This window comes from Phaenicophaeus curvirostris, chromosome 19, assembly GCF_032191515.1.
Source record: "Phaenicophaeus curvirostris isolate KB17595 chromosome 19, BPBGC_Pcur_1.0, whole genome shotgun sequence".
NCBI lineage: Eukaryota > Metazoa > Chordata > Aves > Cuculiformes > Cuculidae > Phaenicophaeus > Phaenicophaeus curvirostris.
The window spans coordinates 219,108-240,256 of record NC_091410.1 but is presented as its reverse complement, the minus strand read 5'-3'; positions in this window follow the sequence as shown (position 1 = coordinate 240,256).

The window sequence follows — 21,149 nt, the reverse complement described above, 5'->3', positions numbered from 1 at the left end:
TTTCCCCTTCTTTGATATTCTCCATCCTTCTCCTCCCATCTTTGCAATTCTCCACCTGTCTTTGTCCTTTCTCCAACCTTATTTGCTCTTCTCCAAACTTCTTTTCCCTTCTCCCCTTGTCTTTGCCCGTCTTTGCCCGTCTTTGCCCGTCTCCGCCCGTCTCCGCCCGTCTCTGATATTCTCTGTCCTTCTCCACCTGTCTTTGCCGTTCTCCACAGTTCTCTGCTCTTCTCCAGCAGTCATTGTACTTCTCCCCGGTCTTTGCCCTTCTCCGCCTTTCTTTGTCCTTCTCCACCCTCCTTTGCCCTTCTCCGATATTCTCCTCCTTTTTTCACTGGTCTTTGCCCTTCTCCTCCCGTTTTTGCCCTTCTCCGACCTTCTTTGACTTTCTCCGAGCTTCTCCGATATTATCTGATCTATTTTGAACTCCTCTGAATTCTACAACCTTCTCTGAGATTCTTTTACCTTCTCCGACCTTCTCTGTCCTTCTACGATCTTCTCCGACCTTCTCTGATCTTCTCCGACTTCTTTGACATTCTCTGAACTTCTTTGACCTTTTCCAACCTTCCTTTACCTTCTCCCACATTCTTTGACCTTCTCAGATCTTCTCCGACCTTCTTTGACCTTCTCCAAACTTCTCTGACCTTTTCTGATGTTCTTTGACCTTCTCCAAATTTCTCCTTCCTTCTCCGACCTTCTCCAAACTTCTTTGACCTTCTCCAAACTTCTTTGACCTTCTCCGACTTTGTTTGATATTCTCTGAACGTCTTTGACTTCCTACCGCCTTCTTCGAACTTCTTTCACATTCTCCGACATTCTTTGAACACCTCTGAACTTCTTCGACCTTTTCCGTACTTCTGCGAAATTCTCCGCCCTTCTCCAACCTCTTTTGACATTCTCCAACCTTCTTCGAACTTCTCCGACATTCTCCGATGTTCTTTGACCTTCTCTGATCTTCTTTGATCTTGTCAGACCTTCTTTGACCTTCTCCAAACTTCTCCGACCTCTCCAACCTTCTTTGACTTTCTCCGAAATTCTTTGACCTTCTCCAAACTTCTTTGACATTCTCCAACCTTCTATGAACTTATCCGACCTCCTTTAAACTTCTCTGACCTTCCATAATCTTCTCCGAACTTCTCCGACCTTCCTTGATCTTCTCCGACCTTTTCCGACCTTCTCCGACCACTTTTGAAATTCTCTGACTTTCTTTGAACTTCTCTGTCCTTCTCCGACCTTCTCCCACCACTTTTGAAATTCTATGACTTTCTCCGACCTACTCCGGACTTATTTGACCTTCTCTGACCTTCTCTGACCTTCTTTTACCTTATCTGACCCTCTTTGAACTTTTCCAACCTTCTTTGACCTTCTCCGAACTTTTCCGACCTTCTTTGATCTTCTCCAACCTTCTCCGACCTTCTCTGACATTCTCTGACATTCTCTGATGTTCTCCTACGTTCTCTGACATTTTCCGACCCTCTTTGAACTTCTCTGACTATCTTTGACGTTCTCTGACCTTCTTAGAATTTCTACGACCTTCTCCAATCTTCTTTGAGCTTCTCCGACCTTCTCCGACCTTCTTTGATCTTCTCTGACCTTCTTCGACATTCTCTGACCTTCTTTGACCTTCTCCAAACTTCTCCAACATCTTTGACCTTCTCCAAATTTTTCTGATCTTCTCTGACCATCTTAATACTTCTCCAACCTTCTCTGAATTTCTCCGACCTTCTTTGACTGTCTCTGACCTTCTCTGAACTTCTCCGAACTTCTCCAACCTTCTTTTCCCTTCTCCAAACTTCTCTGACCGTCTTAATACTTCTCCAACCTTCTCTGACTTTCTCTGATCTTCTTTGACTGTCTCTGACCTTCTCTGAACTTCTCCAACCTTCTTTTCACTTCTCCAAACTTCTCCGAACTTCTCAGAACTTCTTTGACCTTCTCCGACCTTCTTTGACATTCTCTGACCTTCTCTGAACTTCTGCGTACTTCTCTGAACTTCTTTGACATTTCCTGAACTTCTCTGACCTTCTCCGACCTTCCTTGACCTTCTCCGACCTTCTCCGACCTTCCTTGACCTTCTCTGACCTTCTTTGATCTTGTCAGATCTTCTTTGACCTTCTCCGATCTTCTGTGAACTTCTCCGATCTTTTTTGAATTTCTCCCAACTTCTTTGAACTTCTCCGACCTTCTTTGAACTTCTTTGATCTTGTCAGACCTTCTTTGACCTTCTCTGAACTTCTCCGACCTTCTCTGATCTTCTTTGACTTTCTCTGACCTTCTTTGACCTTCTCCAAAATACTTTGAACTTCTCCACACTTCTATGAACTTCTCTGACCTTCTCCGACCACTTTTGAACTTCTCTGACTTTCTTTGAGCTTCTCTGACCTTCTTTGACCCTCTCCAAATTCTCCCACCTTCTCCTACCTTCTTTGACCTTCTCTGAACTTCCTTTCCCTTCTCCGAATTTCTTTGTCCTTCTTTGACATTCTCCAACCCTCTTTGACCTTCTCTGACCTTCTTTGACCCACTTCAACCTACTCCAAACTTATTTGATCTTCTCTGATATTCTCTGACCTTCTTTTACCTTCTCTGACCTTCTTTTACCTTCTACGACCTACTCCAGACTTATTTGATCTTCTCCGACCTTCTCTGAACTTCTTTTACCTTCTCTGACTCTCTTTGACCTTTTCTGACCTTCTTTGACCTTCTCCAACCTTCTCCAAACTTTTCCAACCTTCTTTGATCTTCTCTGACCTATTCCGACCTTCTCTGCCCTTCTTTAACCTTCTCTGAACTTCTTCGACCTTCTCTGACCTTCCTGGAATTTCTCTGGCCTTCCCCAACTTGCTTTCACCTTTTCCGACCTTCTCCAAAATTCTTTGACATTTTTTGACCTTCTCCCAAATTTTCCTACCTTCTCTGACCTTCTCCAACCTTCTCCAAACTTCTTTGACCTTCTCTGACCTTCTCCGACCATCTTTGACCTTCTCTGAACTTCTCCAATCTTCTCTGACCGTCTTTATACTTCTCCAACTTTCTTTGACCTTCTCCAAATTTCTCCTAATGCTTTGTCCTTCTGCGACCTTCTCCAAACTTCTCCGCCCTTCTCCGCCTTTCTTTGACCTTCTCTGACCTTTTACTTTCTCTGACTTTCTTTGACATTCTCCGACTTTCTTTGACTTTCTCTGACCTTCTTTGACCTTCTCCGACCTTCTCTGATCTTCTCCGACCTGCTTTGACATTCCCCGAACTTCTTTGACCTTCTCTGAACTTCTTTGACCTTCTCCGATCTTCTTTTCCTTTATCTGACCTTCTCCGAACTTCTCCGACCTTCTTTGACATTCTCTGACCTTTTCCGACCACCTTTGAACTTCTCTGAACTTCTCCAATCTTCTCCAACTGTCTTTATCTTTCTCCAACCTTCTTTGACCTTCTCCGAGCTTCTTTGACCTTCTTTGACTTTCCCTGAACTTCTTTGACCTTCTCCAAACTTCTTTGAACTTCTCTGCCCTTCTATGAGCTTCTCCGACCTTCTCCGACCACTTTTGAACTTCTCTGACTTTCTTTGAGCTTCTCTGACCTTCTTTGACCCTCTCCAAACTTCTCCGACCTTTTGACCTTCTCCGATCTTCCTTTCCCTTCTCCGAATTTCTTTGTCCTTCTTTGACATTCTCCGACCCTCTTTGACCTTCTCTGACCTTCTTTGACCTTCTCTGACACTCTTTGACCTTTTCTGACCTTCTTTGACCTTCTCCGATATTCTCCAAACTTTTCCGACCTTCTTTGATCTTCTCTGTCTTTTTCAACCTTCTCTGACCTTCTTTGACCTTCTCTGACCTTCCTTGAATTTCTCTGGCCTTCTCCCACCTGCTTTCACCTTCTCTGAACTTCCTCGACCTTCTCTGACCTTCCTTGAATTTCTCTTGCCTTCTCCGACCTGCTTTCACCTTTTCCAACCTTCTTTGACCTTCTCTGAAATTCTTTGACTTTTTTTGACCTTCTCCGATCTTCTCCTACCTTCTCCGATCTTCTCCGACCTTCTCCAAACTTCTTTGACCTTCTCAAAACTTCTTTGACCTTCTCCGACTTTGTCTGACCATCTTTGACCTTCTCCGATCTTCTCTGACTGTCTTTATACTTCTCCAACCTTCTTTGACCTTCTCCAACCTTCTTTGACTGTCTCTGACCTTCTCTGAACTTCTCCGACCTTCTCCCAAGTTCTTTGCCCTTCTCCCACCTTCTTTGCCTATCTCTGACCTTGTCTGAACTTCTCCGACCTTTTCCGAAATCCTTTGAACTTCTCCGACCTTCTTTGACCTTCCCTGAACTTCTTTGACATTCTCCGACCTTCTTTGAACTTCTCCAACCTTCTCCGGTCTTGCAGACCTTCTTTGAAATTCTCCAAACTTCTCCGACCTTCTTTTACTTTCTCTGATCTTCTCTGCCCTTCTATGAACTTCTCCGACCACTTTTGAACTTCTCTGAATTTCTTTGAGCTTCTCTGACCTTCTTTGACCCACTCCAAACTTCTCCAACCTTCTCCTACCTTCTTTGACATTTTCCGATCTTCCTTTCCCTTCTCTGAATTTCTTTGTCCTTCTTTGACATTCTCTGACCCTCTTTGACCTTCTCTGACCTTCTCTGACCTACTCCCGACTTATTTGATCTTCTCCGACCTTCTCTGACCTTCTTTCACCTTCTCTGACACTCTTCAACCTTTTCTGACCTTCTTTGACCATCTCCAATCTTCTCCGAACTTTTCCGAACTTCTTTGATCTTCTCTGACCTATTTCAACCTTCTCCACCCTTCTTTGACCTTCTCTGACCTTCTTCGACCTTCTCTGACCTTCCTGGAATTTCTCTGGCCTTCTCCAACTTGCTTTCACCTTTTCCGACCTTCTCCGAACTTCTTTGATATTTTTTGACCTTCTCCCAAATTTTCCTACCTTCTCTGACCTTCTCCGACCTTCTTTGACCTTCTCTGACTTTCTCCGACCATCTTTGACCTTTTCCGAACTTCTCCAATCTTCTCTGACCATCTTTATACTTCTCCAACTTTCTTTGACCTTCTCTGACTTTCTCTGACCATCTTTGACCTTCTCCAAACTTCTCCTAATCCTTTGTCCTTCTGCGACCTTCTCCAAACTTCTCCGAACTTCTCCACCCTTCTTTGACCTTCTCTGACCTTCTCCGATCTTCTCCAACTGTCTTTATCTTTCTCCAACCTTCTTAGACCTTCTCCAACCTTCTGCGATTTTCTCCAAACTTCTTTTACTTTCTCCGACATTCTCCACGCTTTTTTGACCTTCTCCAACCTTCTCCTAACTTCTCTGACATTCTCCAACCTTCTTCAAAATTCTTTGAACTTCTCCGAACTTCTCCAACCGTCTTTATCTTTCTCCAACCTTCTTTGACCTTCTCTGAGCTTCTTTGACCTTCTTCGAAATTCTCTGACCTTCTCTGAACTACTTTGAAATTCTTCAACCTCCTTTGACCTTCTCTGACCTTCTTTGAACTTCTCCAAACTTCTTTGACATTCTCTGACCTTCTCCGACCTTCTCTGACCTACTCTTAACTTCTCCGACCTTCTCCGAACTTCTCCGATATTCTTTGAACTTCTTTTAACTTCTCCAAACTTCTCCGAAATTCTTTGCCCTTCTCCGACCTTCTTTGCCCTTCATTTCCCTTGTCCGACCTTCTTTGTAGACCTTGTAGTTGTAGAGAGCAATGAGGTCTCCCCTCAGCCTCCACTTCTCCAGGCTAAACAAGCCCAGCTCTCTGAGCCATTTCTCATAAGGCCATGTGTGTACATAAAAAAGAGCTGACTTGTTTTAGAGGAACTAGGAGCCCTACAGACAGACAGAGGATTATTCAAAAGAGCAAGGACTAGCACAAAAATTCAGAAATAGCAAGAGATGAAAAGGGGAGTGTCAAGATACAGAGTGAATGGAAAAAATAGAACAGCAACAGTGAGCAATACAAAGGGATAGAGAAAGAAAGAGAGATAGAAAGAGAAAGACAAGCAAGGCATTTGCAGGTGCAGAGAAAGAACAAAATACAAGGATCAAGCCAGTGAAATTGTGGGGGAACAGAATGAGGAACGCAGATTGGGACAAAGATGGAAAAGGAAAAACAAAGTATGGGCAGAGAACAGATACTGAAGACTGGGTGGGGGGAAAAAGAGAGAGAAAAGAGCACAGAAAAATTAAAGAGTAGGGGTATAGGGATACCTGGGAACAGTAATTGTAGCAGCACGATAAATGAAAGGAACCAAAAAGTCCAGCTCTAAAATGTTTGTTACCTAGTTCCATCACTGTCACAACTAGCAATGTTGCAGTGACAGCACGCATACTGTTATTTCTTGTAAGGATACTTTCAGACATGTAGTAGTGTTGTTCTAGCTGAGAATGTAAGGCAGAGTTAATAAAACACAGCTCCTCCTCAGGCACTCTTTATACCTGTGAGGGCTTCACCACACCCCAGTCACAGGTGGTGGGCGGGAAGGCCCAGGGGGTATATAAGCCACAGGCCTTGCCTCTGGAGGTCATTTAGGTTGTGGTTTATCCTTGAGATTAGAGTTTTGCTGCTGTTTCCATTCATTGTAGCTTTTTAGGCAGATTAAGCTAGTTGGGTAAGTGGTGGGTTTTGGCTTTTTTAGTTTTTTTTTTTCTTTTTGTTCTTCTAAAGAAGCAGAGGCGTCTGTTGAAGGTATGAGCTTTGGAAGAGTCCAGGCGAAGCAGCACATACAGGTGTAACTATGGGGCTTTTTTGTCAGTAATTTTTGATTGGGTGTTGGAGGGGGCAAGATGTTTTTGATTTCCTTCTTCTTTTTTTTTTTTTGGGTGCTTTGCCTCGAGTTTTTGGTTATGGGATGATTTGTTGTTGTTCCTCATTCTGTGTGGCATAATGTATTGGCCCTAGGGGCTCTGCAGTTTGTAATGGGCACCTTGTGGGTGATAATAATCAGGAATGAAGTTTGTTGGCCTAGGGTAGGAAGTAGAGTCTGTGGGTTGGTGGAAGATAGAAGGGGCCAGGGGAGCCCTGGGAAGGGCTCAGGAGCACAGCTCCCAAGGAACAGCAACACAGAAGGGTCAGGGGGGTTAAAATATAGGGCAGGTGCTGTTAAGAAGGAGCCGGGTTCCTTCTCTGATACTTCAGGGGTAGAAAAGGGCTTTAATGGTTTGGGGAAAGGGAGATGGGTTCATCAGTCTTTCTTGGGTCAGTTTGGTGGTCAGATGCAAGTGCCGTTCAGGTGTCTGTTGTTCTAGTCTCTCTGTAGACAATGAGGTAATGATGAGGTTGAGACACAAGTTGAAAATTATTAGTTACTCTAAGAAATGTCATCTCTAGGGCTGTGAGATCTCTGCTCCCTTATACCTTCTACTTATTGTGTTCCTCAACTAACTTCTTTACGTGCATCCTGTCTCCATCCATCTGAATGTCCAGAGAAGAGTAATGTAGCTGGTGAGGGGGCTGGTGAACAAGCCTTATGAGGAGTGGCTGAGAGAGCTGGGGGTGTTTAGCCTGGAGAAGAGGAGGCTGAGGGGAGACCTCATTGCTCTCTGCAACTACCTGAAAGGAGGTTGTGGAGGGGAGGGAGCTGGCCTCTTCTCCCAAGGGACAGGGGACAGGACAAGAGGGAATAGCCTCAAGCTCTGCCAGGGAAGCTTCAGGCAGTACATCAGGAAAAAATATTTCACTGAAAGGGTTATTGGGGATGGGCAAAGGCTGCCCAAGGAGGTGGTAGAGTCACCTTCCCTGGAGGTGTTTAAAGGATGGGTGGATGAGATGGTGAGGGGCATTGTTTAGCGATTAATAGGAATGGGTGGACTCAATGATCCAATGGGTCTTTTCCAACCTGGTGATCCTATGAATATCAGAGACCTTGCTACTTAAAGGTATGGACTCGCTGCCTATCTACAGTGCAGGGTTCTGCCGCTTGTTTCCCTTGCATTTCTCAGGGAAGAGATTGGATATTGTTTTGGCTCGTAACAGTTAGCAGCTGAGCAACTCTTTTTCATCTGGTGTGTGGGCACACAAGCCTCCCTTATTTAGTAGAGTTGTAGATTTTTCCTGAACTTGCCAGTGAGGTTTGCTCTGTTATTGCTTACAGCGGTTGTTACCTTGTCCCTGTTAATCCATTGTGGTTTTTTACGGTCATTGAGTTTCCAATTTAGGTCTTAGAGTAGTCAATCCCACTGTTGCGAGTTTTTCATTGGCTGACTGCCTCTGTAATTCCAGTCTCCATTGCTGTGTGGTGAGTGTCCTGTGTTTTTATGTCTTCTGTGTTAATAATCATTACTGGGTTTTGATAAGAATATTTTTTTCAAGTTCTTCTTGTTCACTCCTACGACTAAAGTTTGGTTCCTTCCTAAAATGTGGATTTCCGTGACTCATCTTTCTTTTGTCCTGGGTATCACCACTACTGGTCCTACAACTTAAGTGGTGAGGAGGAGAGGAGAGGTAAGCAGATAGCAGAGAAATTTGGGGTGCTGGTGAGGTAGTCAGGTTTATTCTCATCATTGTGGGGCTGATGGTGAGGAGGAAGTTGAGTATGTCTAGAAGAGCAAAGTGTTCTTTGGCAACATAGTATTTACTTTTGGTTTGGCAGGCACTGTGCGGGCCACCTTGGGAATGGGAAGAGCATTTGAGATGAGCTGGGTAGTAGGGAGAAGGAGCATGGGGCAGACTTCTCACAGGTGTGAGAGTAATTCTCTGAATTTAATTACCCTGGGTGATAACAGCTGCAGCATCTGACAGAAGAACTGCTGTGGAGCAAGTGAGTGGAAGAACATGGCAGTTAGGCAGAACAAGTTGTCATATAAGGTGGTGACATTGATCAGTGCAATGCTGGCTGTTGGGGCTATTTTAGTTTTCTTGTAGATTGCAAAGTGGATCCTGGCAACTGTAGGATCATTCCAGGAAGCTGATGCTCTTGGAGGTTTTTTTTCTGCTGAGGAAGCCTTCTGGTGGTCTGAAAGCTAAGTTGAGGGACGGGGGCAGGGGTGGGGTATGACAGAGGGGAGAAGGCTGGGGATGGCAGGGAGGGGTTTTAAAAGTAGCCTAGGGGAGAGGGCTGTGCGGGAAGTGTCCCCTTTGGGCAGGGAGAGCTGGAGGGTGTTACTTCTCAGCCCAAAGCTAGCACATTCCTGGCAGGGCCGTTCCAGCTTGTCTGTGCCGTGTGCTTTATATTCTGTTTCTCTTTTACGTTTCTTAAGCCTTGATGTCCCCTTTGCTTTAAAGGAATGCAGCGTATGACTTGAGCAGCATCTCGAGGGTCTTGAATGCCTGTACTCATGGGTACAATACCAATTAGGCACTGTTCTTCTTGCATCATAACCTAAGTGTGGATTGGCTTCACATTTTCCAAGTTTCTAGTCAGCCATCTTTTCCTGTGGCCTTGCAGCCTGTGTTGGTGGCCACAATCGCTAGTCATATATTTTCAAGGATCCCTGTTGACCTGAGACTTCTTCCATGCATCTGGTGCCTTTAGGCATTTAAAAGGTGATCCTTTCACGTACATCCTCCTGGTTTTGGCCACATCCCGTTGTAATGAGTGATCCTTTACAGGATGCCGGACATGCCTCGAGCACCATATCTAGGGTCCTGAATGCTCGTACTCATCAATGCACTGTTGATTGGGCACTGCTTTTCTTGCATCGTGCTCCTGAAGCCGGGATCGTTCTCGTGTTTTGGCACTGTGTTTTTCTGTTCATTTTTATTGCAGATGCTGAAGAGGAATGCAGTGACTGCAGGATTATTTCTGTTAGCTGATGTGATTTGAGCTGCTTTGGCCAAGGACAGCTTCATTCGTGGCCCTCTGAAAGCTAAATTGAGAGACCGGAGTTGGGAAGCGGGAGGTAGGATGGGGCTAGCAGGGAGGGGTTTGGAAGGTAGCCTAGGCTGTGCAGGGAGAGTCCTCTTTGGGCAGGTGAAGGCAGAGGGGCCCACTTCTCAGCTCAAACCCTGCATGGGCAGGGCAGTTCCAGCCTGTATCTGTTGTTGTCTAGTTTGTGTAGCCACCGTGCCATGTCTGAAATTTTCTGCAGGTCTTGATGTTGTCTTTTGTGCTCAGGGCATGGCGGGCGTGCCTTGGGTGCCATGTCTAGGGTCCCAAATGCTCGTACTCATCAAGGCAGTGTCGATGGGGCACTGCTTTTCTTTCTTTGCATTTCTAAAGTGTGGATCGCTCTTGTGTTTTGGAAGCATCCCGTCAGCTGTCTTCTGCTGCAGCCTTGCAGCCTGCCTCGCCATCCGGGATAGTTAGTCTTCTGTTTTCCTGGATCCCTGTTCTGGGACTTGTTCCATCCATCCTCTGCATGTTTAGATCTTTAAAAGGGGCTTCTTGCCCGTTCATCTTGCCAGTTGTGGCACCATCTCTTTGGAACCATGCACGGTTCTTCGCTTTTCCAGGGCTACCGTAGGTTGTTCCTCGGAGCCCTGTCCATTGCCTTGCCCATTGGCATGCGTGGTCCAGGTGTCCTCCTTGTTGCCGTGACTTTTCTTTTGTTCCCGGTTCACGACATTGGTCTTATGTGTTGATGTTCTGTGTGTGTTTGTGTCTGGTTGGAGCTGCTCTGCCAGGTGTGTAGAGGAGGCGATAAGCGTCAGCAGGGGTATAGTGGCCCGATTGTGTGCTTAACGTTTTGACGTGCCTAGACATTGCGGTCTAGGGGCATCCCTTATTTGCAGATCTAGCAGCCCTCGGTGTGGCGGGTGAGGAGGGTAGTTTCTGCTTGTCTCTGGAGCCACAGAGGGGGTGACCAAAACTGCATGGGAGCAGCCAGTGGAGCAGTAGCGAAGGGGTTTGAATGTCAAGGGAGCGGCAATTAATGTTTGGGTTTGGTTGTGGACTAGCTTTGCTTGGCTGTAATGTGCAGTAGAGTCTTGGAATTCTTAGGGTGTTGCTGAGCGTCAGGGTGACTTCTTTGCTGTTGTGTTTTTCAGACGTAGCGGGCTGACCTGTGTGCCGAGGGGCACGGATGGAGTTGCGTGCAGTTAGTGTGCCATAGTGAGGTGAGTTGGCTGTGGTGTTGGTAGGGAAATGTAACCGTGGCTGTATGATCAGTTACCGTGTGTTGGTTTTCTTCAATGAAGTTACAATCATCCTTGCTGTTTGTATATTCCAGGTGGAGCTCAAGCCTCAACACAACCACAGAAGATGAGGCAAGCTGGGCATCAGAGCAGTCAAGGTAATGCAGTGGAGATAGGTGTTGCTTGGGGCAGCCTGTGCTTTAGTGTAGTACAAAAGCATGCTTTTTCTGTGGCAGGTGCCAAATGCAGCCTCAGAGGGGTGAAGCTTCTTGCTGATGTGTGGTCTGAGAGGTGAGGAGGTTGTTGTTCTAATAGGTGTGTTAGAGCCCTGTAGTACGCAGCAACTCCATTGAGCATTGGCCTTTGGTTTTGTAGATGCTGTGTGGTCCACTTTTAGAATGCAAAGAGCAGTTGAGGTGAACAGGGGAGTAGAGAGATGGAGCACGGGACTGATTTCTCAGAAGCGCAATAGTAATATTTTCCGTCTGTCTACCTGAAGTGCCCCAGGTGATGATGACTGCAGCATCCAATGTTTGAATTGGCATCAAATAGGTGAGCAGAATGCCTTGGCAGTTTTGCAGTGGGTGTAGTACAAGATGTTGGCAGTGAGCAGTGTGATGATGACTTGGCACTGTTTTCTGTATGTTGTTTTTTTTTTTTTTTTTGCAGATTATTGTCCAGGACAATGTGAGAGTGCAGGATTTTTCCAGATAGTTGATGCAGTTTGGGTTTTTTCTGCCAAGGATATCTTCAGGCCCTCGGTCCTCAGAAAGTTAAGGGGGCTGTGGTTTTGGTCCGGGAAGAGGGCAGAATGTTGAGAATGGCAGGGAAGGGATTTAGCATAGGGTAGAGGGTTGTGCAGGAAGAGTGCACCTTGTTACACGTTTGGAGAGGGGTTTAATTTTCAGCCCCAAGCTGGCGTGTACCAGGCAGGGCAGTTCCAGCCTATATCTGTCTTGTTGTTTAGACTGTGTAGACTCTGCTGTGTCTTAAATCTTCTGCAGGTCTTGATGTCATCTTTGCATTTGATCCACGTGTCATCTCTAGACTCTTGGATGTCTGTTCTTAGTAAGGTGCTGATCAGGCGCTGCTTTTCTTGCTTTCTGATCTTCATGTACAGGTAGGTCTTGCATTTTGGCAATTTCTGGTCAGTTGCCTATTGCGTAGGCATCACAGGACACGTTAGCATCCTCAGCCCTTATTGTTCCATTTTCTTAAATCCCTGTTCTGACACTTCCTCCATACATACTCTGTTTTGAGGTCTTTAAGAAGGGCTCACCCTTGCATCCTTCTAGTTGTGGCTATGGCTCTTAAAGGGGCCATAGTCTTCCATTTTTCAAGGGCTGACATAATCTTTCTTGCAGCTCCCTACATCTTGTTGCCCAATGCCAGCCCTCTTTTGAGAGTCATTCTTACCAAGTTTCCTTTTTGTTTCTGCATCCTGTCATTGGTTTTCTGTGCAGAGTCAGTCTGTGCACGTTTGAATCTGGCTGGAGCTGCTCTGCCTGAGCTAAGGAAACGGTAGTTAGCAGAAGAATAGCAGTGAAATTCTATCTTTAGATATACCCGTCTAGTTAGGCTTTGAAGGGCGAGGTGATACGGTGCATTCCAGAGCAAGTAGCCATAGATACATGGGGTGAGGAGAATCATTTTTGGTCGGTTATGCAGCCACAGAGGGAATGACCAAAGCCATCTCAGATCTGACGTTGGAGTGTCGGTAGAGCAGTTTAAATTCTTGGGGCAATAAATCTGGTGTGTATGGTTGTTAAGATTTGATTTTATCTTTTTTTTTTCTGCCTGGCTGTTGTGTGAAGAAGGGTTGGTATTCCTGAATCAAAACAGTGTGTGGAATTGTTTAGTTACTATCGAGTCTGGGGGTAAGTTATTGAATGTTGAGTTCTACAGGTGCAGAGGCATCGGGTCTGGCAGCAAGGGGTGACAATTGAACTGGGGGTAGATTCCCATAGCCAGGTGGGTTGGCTGCCGAGTCAACAGTTAGATATGACTTGTACCTACATTACCTACAAACGCCAGCTAGTAATTTTGTTTGGGTTTTATTTTTTGTCTTTCAAGATGCAATGAGCATCGTTGTCATTTATGATGTTTGTGTCATCTGTGTCTATTGTGACATCATTGTTATATATGGTGTGTGTCGTGTGTGTCTATTTTGACATCATTGTCATTTTTCATGTCTGTGTCGTCTCTGTCATCATTCTCGTGTCTGTCTGTGTCGTCTGTCTCTATTGTGAAATCACTGTCATTTAAAATGTCTGTGTTGTATGAGTCGTCATTTTCGTGTCTGTCTGTGCCTATTGTGACATCATTCTCATATATAGTGAGTGTCGTGTGTGTCTATTTTGAAATTTATAATGTCTGTGTCGTCATTTTCGTGTCTGTCTGTCGTCTGTATCTTTTGTGAAATCATTGTCATTTATAATGTCTGTGTTGCCATTTTCGTGTCTGTCGTCTGTGTCTATAGTGACATCATCGTCATTTAGAAAGTCTGTGTCGTCTGTCATCTGTGTCGTCTGTGTCCATAGTGACCTCATTGTCATTTACTATGTCTGTGTTGTCTGTCAATTGTGACATCGTTTCTTATAATGTCTGTGTCGTCTGTGTATATTGTGACATCATTGTCACTTATAATATCGGTGTCACTGGTTAATTGTGACACCATTGTCACTTATAATGTCTGTGTCGTCGGTTTATTGTGACATCATTGTCACCTATAATATCTGTGTCGTCTGTGTCATCTGAGTCTTCTGTGTGGTCTGTGTCTATTGTGACATCGTTGTCATTTATAATGTCTGTGTCATCTTTGTATATTTTGACATCATTGTAATTTATGTCTGTGTGGTCTGTGTCTGAGTCGTCTGTGTGTACTTTGACATCATTTTCATTTATAATGTCTGTGTCGTCCTTGTCGCCCCTGTCGTTTTTGTCTATTGTGACATCATTGTCATTTTTAATGTCGTTGTCGCCTGTGTCTATAGTGTCATCACTGTCATTTAAAATGTCTGTGTCGTTTTTGTCTATTGTGACATCATTGTCATTAATAATGTCTGTATGGTCTGTGTCGTCTGATTCTATTGTGACATAATACTAATATATAATGTCTGTGTCATCTCTGTCGTTTGTATCATATTTGTCTATTGTGACTTCATTGTCATTTCTAAATTCTGTTTTCTGAGTTGTCTGTGCCTATTGTGACATCATGTTCATTTATAGTGTCTGTGTTTTCTGTGTCTACTGTGACATCGTCATATATAATATCTGTGTGGTCTCTGTTGTCTGTGCTTATTGTGACATCATGCTAATTTTTAATGTCTGTGTCATCTGTGTCTATTTTGACATCATTGTAATTTATAATGTCGGTGTCGTCTGTGTCTATTCTGATATCATTGTCTTTTATAATGTCAGTGTCGTCTGTGTCTATTGTGACATCGTTGTCATTTATAATGTCTGTGTCGTCGGTGTCGTCTTTGTATATTGTGATATCTTGTCATTTATAATATCTGTGTATTCTTTGTCTACTGTGAAACTATTGTCATTTATAATGTCTGTGTATTCTGAGTCTATTGTGACATCATTGTCATTTATAATGTCTGTGTCATCTGTTTCTATTGTGATGTTATTTTCATTTATAATGTCTGTGTCGTCTGTGTCTATTGTGACATCATTGTAATTTATAATGTCTGTGTTGTCTCTGTTGTCTGTGTCTGTTGTGATATCATTGTAATTTGTAACGTCTGTGTTGTCGGTGTCTGTTCTTATATCCTTGTCACTTATAATGTCCCTGTCGCCTGTGTCTGTTTTGACATCATTGTCATTTATAATGTCTGTGTATTCTGAGTCTATTGTGACATCATTGTCATTTATAATGTCTGTTTCATCTGTTTCTATTGTGATGTTATTTTCATTTATAATGTCTGTGTCGTTTGTGTTGTCTGGTCTATTGTGACATCATTGTCATTTATCATGTTTGAGTTGTCTGTGATATTGTGACAACTTTGTAATTTATAATGCCTGTATCGTCTGTTTCGTCTATGTCGTCTGTTTCGTATGTATCTCTTGTGACTTAATTGTCATATATAATGTCTCTAGTCTGTGTCGTCTGAGTCTTCAGTGTCATCTGTGTCTATTCTGACGTTGTTGTCATATATAATATCTATGTCATCTGCGTTGTCTGTATCTATTGTGACATCATTATCATTTATAATGTCTGTGTCGTCTGTCTGTTGTGACATCAATATCATTAATAATGTCTGTGTGGTATGTGTCTATGGTGAAACCACTGTCATTTCTAATGTCTGTGTCATCTGTGTGCCTGTGTATACTGTGACATCATTGTCTCTTTTCTGTGTCGTCTCTGTGGTCTGTGTAGTCTCTGTCGCCTCTGTCGTTTCTGTCGTCTGTGGTTATTATGAAATCATTGTCTTTTAAACTATCAGAGTAGTCTGTGTCTAGTGTGATATCATTGTCACTTATAATGTCTGTGTCGTCTGTGTTTATTGTGACATAATTGTCATTCATAATGTCTGTGTCGTTTGTCATTTGTGTCGTCTGTATCGTCTGTGTCTGTTGTGACATCATTGTCATTTTTAATGTCTGTGTAGTCTGTGTCTGTTTTGACATCATTGTCTTTTATAATGCCTGTCTCATCTGTGTGGTCTGTGTCATGTGTGTCTTTTGAGACATCATTGTCATATGTAATGTCTGTGACGTCAGTGACGTCTGTGGCTTCTGTGTCAATTGTGACATTTTCATTTATAATGGCTTTGTTGTCTGTGTGGTCTCTATCATCTGTGTCCTCCGTGTTTATTGTGACATCATTGTCATGTATAATGTCTGTGTTGTCTGTGTCTATTGTGATATCACTGTCATTTATAATGTCTGTGTCTAATGTGACATCATTTTCATTTATAATGGTTTTGTTGTCTGTGTCGTTTCTCTCGTCTGTGTCTATAGTGACAACATTTTCATTTATAATGTCAGTGTTGTTTGTGTCTGTAGTGACATCATTTTCAATAATAATGTCTGTGTCGTCTGTGTCTATTGTGAAATCATTTTCATTTATAATGACTTTGTTGTCTGTGTTGTCTGTGTCATCCCTGTCCTCTGTATAGTCTGTGTCTATCGTGATATTATTGTCATTTGTAATATCTGTGTCGTCTCTGTCGTCTGTGTCTGTTGTCATATCATTTTCATTTATAATGTCTGTGTCGTCGGTGTCTATTCTGACATCATTTTCTTTTATAATGTCTGTCTCGTATGAGTCATCTGTGAATATCGTGATATCACTGTCATTTATAATGTTTGTATCATCTGTGTCTATTGTGACATAATTGTCATTTATAATGTCTGTGTCGTCTGTGTCTATTGTGACATCATTGTAATTTATAATGTCTGTGTTGTCTCTGTTGTCTGTGTCTGTTGTGATATCATTGTAATTTGTAACGTCTGTGTTGTCGGTGTCTGTTCTTATATCCTTGTCACTTATAATGTCCCTGTCGCCTGTGTCTGTTTTGACATCATTGTCATTTATAATGTCTGTGTCGTCTCTGTCTATTTTGACGTCATTTTCATTTATAATATCTCTGTCTTATGTGTCGTCTGTGTTGTCTGTGTCTATTCAGACTGCATTGTTGTTTATAAAGTCTGTGTCTGTTGTGACACAATTTTTTTTATTATATTTTTGTCGTCTTTGTCGTCTCTGTCTGTTGTGACATCATTGTCATTTATTATGTCTGTGTCATCTGTGTCTTCTGTGTCTATTTTGACATCGTTTTCATTTAGAATGACTGTCGTCTGTGTGGTCTGTATCGTCTCTATCGTCTGTATCCTCTGTGTCTATTTTGACATCATTTTCTTTTATAATGTCTGTGTCGTATGTATTGTCTTTCTAGTCTGTCTATAGTGACATCATTGTAGTTTAGAGTGTCTGTGTCGTCTATGTGTATTGTGACATCGTTGTCATTTACAATGTCTTTGTCTATTGTGACATCGTTGTCATTTACAACGTCTTTGTCTATTGTGACATCATTGTCGTTTATAATGTCTGTGTCGTCACTGTTGTCTTTGTCTATTGTGATATCTTTGTCATTTATAACATCTGTGTCGTCATAGTTGTCTGTTTTCTGTGTCTATTGTGACGTCTTTGTCATTTATAACGTCTTTGTCTCCTGTGTCAATTTTGACATCATTTTAATTTATAATATCTGCGTCATCTGTGTCTATTGTGAAATCATTTTCATTAAAAATGACTGTGTCGTCTGTATCGTCAGTGTGTACATTTACATAATTGTCATTTATAATTCCTGTGTCTTCTGTCGTCTGAGTCTATTGTCACAGCATTTTTATTTATAATGTCTGTCATCTGTGTCTTTAGTTACATTATTGTCATTTATAATGTCTGTGTCATCTGTGTCTATAGTTACATCATTGTCATTTTTAACGTCTGTGTCGTCTGTATCGTCTGTGTCTCTTGTGACATCATTGTCATTTATAAAGTCTGTGTCGTCTGTGTCTATAGTAACATCATTATCATTTATAATGTCTGTGTCGTCTGTGTCTATAGTAACATCATTATCATTTATAATGTCTGTGTCTTTTGTGTCATTTGTGTCATCTGTGTTGTCTGTGTCTATTGGGACATCATTGTCATTTATACTGTCTGTGTTGTCTCTGATGTCTGTGCCGTCTGTGTCTCTTGTGACATCATTGTCATTTATAAAGTCTGTGTCGTCTGTGTCTACTGTGACATCGTTGTCATTTATAATGTCTGTGTCGTGTTTGTCGTCTTTGTCTACTGTGAAATCATTGTCATTTATAATGTTTTTGTCTTCTGTGTCGTTTCTGTCGTCTGTGTCTATAGTGATATTATATTCTTTTTTAATGTATGTCTCTGTAGTAACATCATTTTCATTAATAATATCTGTGTCATTTGTGTCGTCTTTGTATATTGTGACATCATTGTCATAAATAATGTCTGTATTGTTTGTGTCTATTTTGACAACATTGTCATTTATAATGTCTGTGTCTTCTGTATCGTCTGTGTCTACTGAGATATCATTTTCGTTTATAATATCTGTGTCATCTGTGTCCATTGTGACATCGATATTTAAAAGTGTCTGTGTCGTCTGTGTCTATCGTGACATCATTGTCATTTATAATGTTAGTGTCTTCGGTGTCGTCTGTCTATTGTGACATTGTCATTTATCATGTTTTTGTCATCTGTCTCGTCTGTGTCGTCTGTTTGTATTGGGACATCATTGTCTTTTATAACAACTCTGCCGTCTGTGTCGTCGCTGTCTATTATGACATAAGTGTAATTTATAATATCTGTGTCGTTTGTATCGTCAGAGTCTATTGTGAAATCATTGTCATTTATAATGTCTCTCTTGTCTTTTACAACTGTGTCGTCTGTGCTGTCTGTGTCTATTGTGACATCCTTGTCAAATATAATATCTGTGTCGTCTGTGTCTATTATGACATCATTTTCATTTATAATGTCTTTGTTCTCTCTGTCAACTCTGTCACCTGTGTCTATTGTGACATCATTATCATTTACACTGTATGTGTCGTGTGTGTCGCCTGTGTCTATTGTGACATCATTTTCATCTGTGTTGTCTGTGTCGTCTGTATCGTTTGTGTCTTCTGTGTCTATTGCGACATCATTTTCATTTATAATGTCTTTTTCCTCTGTGTCTATTTTGACATCATTGTCATTTACAATGTCTGTGTTGTCTGTGTCATCTTTGTTTATTGTGACATCATTTTCATTTATAATATCTGTGTCATCTGATTCATCGGTGTCCTCTGTCTTCTGTGTCTATTGTGATATAATTGTCATTTATTATGTCTGTCCTCTGTGTCGTCTGTTTCTATTGTGACATCACTGTCATTTAAAATGTCTCTGTCTTCTGTGTCTATTGTGACATCATTGTCATTAATTATGTCTGTATTATCTGTGTCGTCTGATTCTATTGTGACATAATACTAATATATAATGTCTGTGTCATCTCTGTCGTTTTTATCATATTTGTCTATTGTGACTTCATTGTCATTTCTAAATTCTTTTTTCTGAGTTGTCTGTGTCTACTGTGACATCGTCATATATAATATCTGTGTGGTCTCTGTTGTCTGTGCCTATTTTGACATCATGCTAATTTTTAATGTCTGTGTGATCTGTGTCTATTGTGACATCATTGTAATTTATAATGTCGGTGTCGTCTGTGTCTATTGTGACATCATTTTCATTGATTATGTCTGTGTCGTTTGTATCATCGGAGTCTATTGTGAAATCCTTGTCATTTATAATGTCTCTCTTGTCTTTTAAAACTGTGTTGTCTCTGCTGTGTCTATTGTGACATCATTATCATTTATAAAGTCTGTGTTGTATCTGTCGACTGTGTCGTCTGTGTCTATTGTGACATCATTTTCATTTGTAGTGTCTGTGTCACCTGTGTCGTCTGTCTCTATTTTGACATCATTTTCATTAATAATGCCTGTGTCATCTGTGTTGTCTGTGTCGGCTGTGTCGTCTTTGTCTATTGTGACATCTATGTTATTTATAATGACTGTATCATCTGTGTGGTCTTTCTGTATTGCGACATCATAGTCATTTATAATATCTTTGTCATCTGTGTATTCTGTGGCTATTGTGACATCATTGTCATTAGTAATGTCTGTGGCGTCTGTGTCATGATAGTCTATGGTGACATCATTGTCATTTAAAATGTCTGTGTTGTCTGTGTCTATTGTGACATCACTGTAATTTTTAATATCTGTGTCCTCTGTGTCATCTGTGTCTATCGTGCCATCATTGTCATTCATGTCTCTGTCGTCTGTATCGTTTGTGTCTTCTGTGTCTATGGTGACATCATTTTCATTTATAACGTCTGTGTCATCTGAGTTATCTGTGTTGTCTTTGTCCTTTGTGTCGTCTCTGGCATCTGTGTCTATTTTGAAATCCTTGTCATTTATATTGTCTGTGTCGTCTGTGTTTTCTCTGTATATTTGTGACATCATTGTCATTAAAAATGTCTGTTTCGTCTGTATCTTCTGTGTCTATTGTTACATAATTGTCATTTATAACGTCTATGCCGTCTCTGTCGTCTGTGTATATTGTGACATCATTGTCATTTTTTATGTGTGTCTTCATTGTCGTCTGTGTCTATTGTGACATCATTTTTATTTATAATGTCTGTTTCCTCTGTGTCTATTCTGACATCATTGTCATTTATAATGTCTGTTTCATCTCTGTCTATTTTCACATCATTGCAATTTATAATGTCTGGGTCGTCTGTGTCATCTTTGTTTATTATGACATCATTTTCATTTATAATATCTGTGTCGTCTGTGTTTATTGTGACATCATTGTCATTTATAATGTCTTTTTTTTCTGTGTCGTCTGTGTCTGTTCTGATATCATTTTCATTAATAATATCTGTGTCATCGGTATGGTCTGAGTCATCTGTGTCTATTGTGAAAACATTGTCATTTATGTCATCTGTGTCATCTGTGTTGTCTGTGTCTTCTGTATCTATTTTGGCATCTTTTTCATTTATAATGTGGGCGTCTTCTTTGTCGTCTGTATAGTGTGGGTCATCTGTGACCTCTGTTTCTATTCTGACATCTTTGTCATTTGTAATGTCTCTGTCGTCTGTGTTTTCTGTCTATTGTGACATTATTTTCATTAATAATATCTGTGTTGTCTCTGTCGTCTGTATCTATTGTAACATCATTGTCATATATATAGTCTGTGTCATCTCTGTCTATTTTGACATCGTTGTCATTTATAATATCTGTGTCGTCTGTGTTTTGTGACATCGTTGTCATTTATAATGTCTTTGTCGTCTATGTTGTCTGTGTCAATTGTGACATAATTTTAATTTGTAAAGTCTGTGTCATCTGTGTCTATTGTGATATCTTTGTCATTTATAATGTCCGTCCTTTGTCGTCTGTGTCTGTTGTGACATAATTTTCTTCTATAATGTCTGTGTCTTCTTTGTCGTCTGTGTCTATTGTGACACCATTGTCATTTATAATGTCTGTGTCATCTGTGTATGTTTTGACATCATTGTCATTTATGTCTGTGTTGTCTCTTTATATTGTGA